The sequence below is a fragment of the Gekko japonicus genome, unplaced genomic scaffold, assembly GCF_001447785.1.
Source record: "Gekko japonicus isolate JY-2015 unplaced genomic scaffold, Gekko_japonicus_V1.1 scaffold4416, whole genome shotgun sequence".
Lineage (NCBI taxonomy): Eukaryota > Metazoa > Chordata > Lepidosauria > Squamata > Gekkonidae > Gekko > Gekko japonicus.
In genome coordinates this window covers 15684-22738 of record NW_015164335.1, presented here as the reverse complement: position 1 = coordinate 22738, position 7055 = coordinate 15684, and the positions used below count along the sequence as shown (strand labels likewise).

Sequence of the window (7055 nt, the reverse complement as noted above, 5' to 3'; positions counted from 1 at the left end):
CCCCTCTCTCAGCACTGAGCCAAAAAGAGCCTTTTAAGGTGAGTTCCTCTGATGTCTGGTTGCGAATTTGGTCACACAGCTGTGACCCAACACATATCAGGTGTATCGAGTCGTTTGTCTCTCGATGTCAGAAGGTCCTTCCCACATGGATAGCATATTAGTAATAAATTTGTTTTGAGGGTCATGGTGAAGGGGACATCTCAAAATATAATGGATCAGATTGTCTATTTCTCCCATACCACACACACAGAATCATGACGGGGTAGGAACACTTAAGAAACGGCCCAATCGAACCACTGAGGGCAGAGCTTGAAATCTTAAACTAGTAAAGTCCATCCTTAATTTCATTGTTGTTAAAGTCTTCATATAAGAAGACCTAACATGATATCTTTTTAGAAATTTGAAAAAAGGGACCACTGTGGATCGAGCGATTACCTATTTCCCCACCCGTTTTAAAGACCCATTCCTTCAGCTCCTGTCCTGGTGTTTTAGTATTTAACAGCTCCTTTGGAATTGCATACTTCGATGGAATAAAATCCAGATATTCCTTTTGTTGTTGATGTTGTTCAGTCACACAGTCGAGTCCGACTCTTTGCGACCCCATGGACCAGATCATGCCAGGCCTTCCTGTCTTCCGCCGTCCTCTGAAGTTTGCTCAATTTCATGTTCGCTGCATCTATGACACTGTCTAACCATCTCATCCTTTGCTGTCCCCGTCTTCTTTGACCTTGTTATGTCGTGGGTTGCCGCATGGATAAACGACCGACGACGACGACGTGGTGCATGGCACGCTTTATTAGGTACACAACAAGAACAAACGGCCGGTAGGCCAACTATATACATACCTGGGGACACACCCCTGGTCACCATTGGTGGGTTTGAATCTCCCGCCATGGTTCCCATTGGTTCCCCAGTGGAGGGACTAGGAGCCTAGTCCCTATTGTTCTTCCAGAGCCAAGCTCTGGCTGTTCGCTGGCCCCCAGTGGTGGTCAGCATACACTACATTATCTAATTCCCTTTTGAAGCTGCCCATGCTTCTTCTTCTTCCTCTTCTTCTTCTTCTTCTTCCTCTTCTTCTTCTTCCTCTTCCTCTTCTCCTCCTCCTCCTCCTCCTCCTGTCTCTTGACAGTCCTGTTGAGGAATAGTTAACTTATCTCCATAGGCTTCATTGCTTGACTCACCCGGGATCAATCAGCTCGAGTGTTTACTTTGGTTTTTCGGCATCTGCAAGATACATTCCTGGCGGATCTTTTCAAAGGAGCCAACGAGTGAATGGCAAAACAACCTCAAAGGACTAGGGGTCGTCAGGTTGGCCTTTAAATCACTCGGCATAAAAACCAGGGCCGGGTGATGTCATCCTTGCTCAAGACGTTGATACTTTCCCCCTCACCACCACCCCCCTTTTGCTGCCCCACAAGCAGGATTTGCAGGTTTCGGAAAGCTCCAGAACCCTACAAGCAGCGTGCACCGAATGAAATAATGCAGAAGTGGACTGGCTTAGCTCGTAAAAAACGGTTCCTCTGTCTAGCCAAGGAGAAGGTTTGTTAGGATGAAGTCCAGAAATAGGGGGTGGGTGGGTGGTGGGTGGGTGGGGGGGTGGGATTTCATGGCAGATTAACAACACTGTTTCGCCACCGTCTGCTCAGCTCGCTGGGTGACCTTGGGCCAGCCATTCGCTCACTCCCTAACCTACCTCACAGGGTTGTTGTGAAGATAACATGGAGGAGGGGAGATTGACATGGTAAGGTGCTTTGGGAGAAAACGGGAATACCCCAAAAGGGGGGGGATGCAGGGCTCTTTTTGTAGCAGGAACTCCTTTGCATATTAGGCGACACCCCGCCTAATGTAGCCAATCCTCCAAGAGCTAACAGTAGCCCCTGTAAGAAGAGCCCTGTAAGCTCTTGGAGGATTGGCTACATGAGGGGGGGTGTCGCCCAGATTCTCTCTTTAAAAGAACAAACAAGAATTTTCCTGGTTTTACTGATTTGTGGTACAGACACTGTATTCTAAATGCTTTTTTAACGCTGAAACGTTTTAAAGTTTGACCATACACCAACTTTGGGGACCCTATTTGGCGGGAACGTGGCATAGAAATGTTTTGGAGGAATACATACATTTTGCTTGCACGTGTTATTGCAGGAACTCACATGCACAGGGTGGTGTTTTTTACTGCTACCGCAGTATTTTGTGCTTGTAGGATGAGGTTCCAAGGAATCCTCTGACCAGAACAGCTTGGGAGGGGGGGTAGGATCACCAACTTCCAGGTGGCACCTGGAGATCTCCCGCTATTACAATTGATCTCCAGACGACAAAAGTTCCCCTGGAGAAAACTGGCCGGTTTGGAGGGCAGACTCTACGGACTCATAGCGTTCTGACGTCCCCCTGCCTTCCCAAGATCCATCCTCAAAATCTCCAGGTATGTCCCAACCAAGGCTCCCTCTAAGCTGTGGAGTCTTGTGAGCAAAACTCTGTGAGCTACTGGCATTAAAGTTGTGAGTGAGCCATTTGGCGACTGCATAAGTGAGTTTGCTCTGGAGCCCTCCTTCCTGAGCGAAGGCAAAAATGTGTGAGCCGGAAGCTAAAAAGTGTGAGCTAGCTCATACTAATTCAGCTCAGGGGGAACACTGGTCCCAACCCGAAGCTGGCAACCCTAAGCATGAGGCTTCAGGGCATGCAAAGAACCTTGTCCAGGGCCCTGGGGTCCCTCCACTTAGAGTCGCCAAACCGGGTATCCAAATTCCCCAACGCCCCCCCTCCCAGAATTCAAAAAAGGACAAACGAGCCAACATCTCACAGCAAGCCTCCTCAGTCTGGAGAAGAGGAGGTGTGGGGGGGGGGGCAGGATTGCTCTCTTGAAGTCTTTGAAGGGCTGTCCCTTAGAGGAGGAGGGAAGGGAGCTGTTCCTGTGGGCAGCAGAGGAGAGGACTCGCAAGAATGGGTTTGAATTAAGGGCAGGAAGGTACCGGCTGGATCTTAGGGGAAACGTTTTGACAGTCAGAGTTGTGCAACGGTGGAGTCAGCTGCCCGGGGAGGTGGTGAGCTCCCCCTCCCTGGCAGTCTGTAAGCAGCAGCTGGACAAAGACGTGTCAGGGATGCTCTAGGCTGATCCTGCATTGGGCAGGGGGTTGGATTAGATGGCCTCTAGGACCCCTTCCAACTCTGTGATTCTGTGATTCTAAAATATCTGAATGAACGAACGAAAGAATGAATGAATAAACGAATGTGTTGGGGAACTTCTGGCCCACTCAGGGGAAATTATTCCTGGTCTGCGTACGCCACAGAGGTGGTAAACGAGACTATATCCGTCTGCTCTCTGTTAGTCTCATTCTCATCCCCTTCCTCAAAGAAATGCACGTATATTTCCTCTTTTCCATTTTGTTCTCACAACAAGCCTGTGAAAGAATGCTGAACTGCAATTGATCATGAAGCTCAAGACAATGCATCCACCTGGACTGAATCAAGACCTAGGTTTCCTGTCTCATTACCAATGCGGATTTCTCCACGCCTGTTGCCCCTCTGCCTATCTCATCTAAATCCAATCACGCCAGCGATTGTCATTCACCTGCTATTGTCATTTGCCTCCGCTTTCCAATAAATAGGACAGATGGACGCCCATTCTGGCTGTCATCTGAAGAAATGAGCAGTGACTCACGAAAGGTCATGCCTTGCCACATATTTTGTTTAGTCTTTAAGGTGCTCCTGGACTCTGGCTCTTTTCTACTGCTTCAGACAGACTCACACGGCTAGCCATATTAATCTAACAAGCATTGTGAGATAGGTTTATGCTAAGAGACCGCGACTGGCCCAAGATCACCCAACAAACGTCATATCTGAACAAGAATTTGAATCTGGTTCAATTGGTGCGACACCCAAAACAATATAACATACCACCTCTGCACGAGGCTGGGAGGATCCCGCTTCCAAATGCTCCCTCCACTTCAAAAACTTATCCGCAAGAGGAAAATCAGCACGTCCAGGGAAAAAGTCCTTACGGAATTCCATTCCTTGTTGTGCCGGTTTTCTTCATGTGGGGAGTTGGTCATTTGTCTCCGTCCTGCTCGCTGCGGCTTAGACAGTGTGGGTGGCTTTTCCCACCCCCTAGGAGGAACCAACCTGAGCCGCATGGCCCGGTTAGCCCAGTCTCATCAGATCTTGGAAGCTGAGCAGGGCCAGCCCTGATTAGGACTTGGAAGGGAGACCACCAAGAAAGTCCAGGGTTGCTACGCAGAGGCAGGCAAGGGCAAGCCACCTCGGTATGTCTTTTGTCCTGACCTGGATGGAGGAGGAGGAGGAGGAGAAGAAGAAGAGGAGGAGGAGGAGATTGGATTTATACCCCGCCCGTCACTGGCCGAAGGAGTCTCAGAGTGGCTTACAAACTCCTTTCCCTTCCCCTCCCCACAACAGACACCCTGTGAGGTTGGTGGGGCTGAGAGAGCTCTCTCAAGAACTGCTCTTGAGAAAACAACTCTGAAAGAACTTATGAAGAAGAAGAGATTGGATTTATACCCCTCCCTTCACTACCCAAAGGAGTCTCAGAGCGGCTTACAAACTCCTTTCCCTTCCCCTCCCCACAACAGACACTCTGTGAGGCAGGTGGGGCTGAGAGCGCAAGAAGAAGAAGAAGAAGAAGAAGTCCAGGGTTGCTATACAGAGGCAGGCAATGGCACACCACCTCTGTTCATCTCTTGCCCTGAAACCCTTACAGGGTCGCTGTAAGTTGTCTGTGACTTAACAGCTCTTCACACACAAACACACACACACACGCACGTGGAACCAGACAGGTCAAGCACACCGGCTTAACAGCTTCGAGAATCCAGCTGTTCACATGTACCACAGGAACACTGCAGTAATGTTGCTGAAAGCTGGCACTGACTACAATTACCAATCTTACTCTAAACAGGAAATAGCTGCGGTAGCCCAGAGAGCAACAAAAGAACGCTGGTGACCCCAGCAAGGGGCTTTCAAGGAAAGGGAGAAGCCGCGGTGGTTTGCCATTTGCCTTCCTCTGCAGAGCCTTCCTTGGTGGTCTCCCATCCAAGTACCCACCCAGCTTAGTTTCCAACTTCTGGTGACCCCAGCAAGCGGCTTTCAAGGAAAGGGAGAAGCAGAGGTGGTTTGCCATTTGCCTTCCTCTGCAGAGCCTTCCTTGGTGGTCTCCCATCCAAGTACCCACCCAGCTTAGCTTCCAACTTCTGGTGACCCCAGCAAGGGGCTTTGAAGGAAAGGAGAAGCAGAGGTGGTTGGCCATGGCCTTCCTCTGCAGAGGCTTCCTTGGCGGTCTCCCTTCCAAATACCGACCCTCTTAGCTTTCAACTTACCGTGGCCCCAGCAAGTGAGATGCAGAGATGGTTTGCCATTGCCTTCCCCTGCAGAGTCTTCCTTGGTGGTCTCCCTTCCAAGTACCAACCCTGCTTAGCTTCCAACTTATGGTGACCCCAGCAAGGGGCTTTCAAGGCAAGGGAGAAGCAGAGGGGGTTGGCCATGGCCATCCTCTGCAGAGTCTTCCTTGGTCTTCTCCTTTCCACGTACTGACCCGGCTTAGCTTCCGAGATCTGATTGGATTGAGCTATACCACGCTGCCTTCCCTCCCTTTCTGCCGACTAGCAACTGGGTAAATAAACCCTCAGCGCGGATGTCTACATTTGTCCTTGAATTCAGCCTCAAGTGGAATTTGCTCGGGTGAGTTTTTACAGGGCTCCTGGAACCGTCATGAGATCCATGGATGTTTCAGCAGGTTCTCTGGTCGCCGTCGGCCAAGCCAACAGCCAGTGACATCACTGATGTCAATGACATCATTCACCAAGGCTGATGACATCATGTTCCCACGACGTGACCCGTGTACAAAGCCAAATACACATCAGTGTCCAACAAATACATCACTGGTACATGACAAAGGAGGAGGAGAAGGAGGAGGAGAAGGAGGAGGAGAAGAAGGAGAAGTGTACCTCACAGGGTTGTTGTGTGGATAAAACAAAAGAGCTACTTTGGTCTCCATTTGGGGAAAAGGTGAGATAGAATTAAAGGGAATAAAGAAAATAAATGGGCAATTGTCTACCTGGAAGTCCTGGCGACCTCTGGTGACTGACCCCTACTGGGGGCCTGGAGGATATTCAGACAGGTGGCTGAAAAGAGCCTGCCCCCCGCCTCCCGCCTCTGGCATTCCTTGGAGGTCTCCCATCCAAGTACTTGCCAGAGTCAACCCTGCTTCGCTTCCGAGATCTGACTTGCCTGGGCTTTCCAGATCAGGGCTTCAATTGCAGCTTTTCATGGAATGGAGGTATATAGCAACATCTGGCGAATAACATCCCATCAAGCCTCCGTTAAAGGGACAGGACGCGTTTCCTCCAGGTTGTCGGCAGCCCTAGACAGCGGCACCTTAAGCCTGCATTACCCAGAAGTTAAGTCCCATTGAGTTCCAAGGGACTTACTCCCTATTAACATGCGAGGGATTTCAATCTAAGGACCCTGCGTTATTTTATTTTTTATTTTGTTTAAAAAAGCAGATCATTTTGCCGTCGCTGGATTATGGCCAATGTTTGATTTCCCTTTTTCGCAAAAGGAAACCTCTTACGAGGCTCCGGCGCCGGGCGATCAAAGCCTCCACAAGAGAATCCCAACCGATCCCTCTTTGGGAGGAAACATCTGTTTCTGTTTCCCCCACACACACACCCCACAGCTCCGCGCCCTCTCCTCCGGTACCCACCTCTTGTTGTGGCGAAGGAGGCCAGATCCAGGTCTACCTTCGGCCCTTTGACAAAGCAGAGAAGATCCAGGCGGCAGGCCCCCCTCCGGTGAAAGCCGAGAAGCTTGCTCATGTGAGACATCCAGACCGACTGAGAACCTCAGAAGAGTCAAGAGAAAAGTTAGTCACCGAAAGAGGGGGGTGGGGGGTGGGAAGATACTCCTCCTAGATTAGACTTGAAGGAATTCCTCCACGCTGATCCCGGCTGGAGTGTTTCCACACTCTCCCTCAAACGTCCCTGCGCTCCTGCCTCGATAATGGTTTTTAAATGTGATCTGCTCCTCTGGAGCGCCCCGCCTGCCAAAGGCGCATG

General features: G+C 50.2%; 1 protein-coding gene across 1 annotated transcript in view; it reads right to left on the bottom strand.

The window, feature by feature from the left end:
* Positions 1 to 6820, bottom strand: part of LRRC32 (leucine rich repeat containing 32) — a 30102-nt gene extending 23282 nt beyond the window's left edge. The window contains exon 1 of the mRNA XM_015408856.1: positions 6704 to 6820. The gene's annotated coding sequence lies outside the window, so the exon portion shown is untranslated. The remainder of the gene's footprint in view (positions 1 to 6703) is intronic.
* Positions 6821 to 7055: the final 235 nt, after the last annotated feature.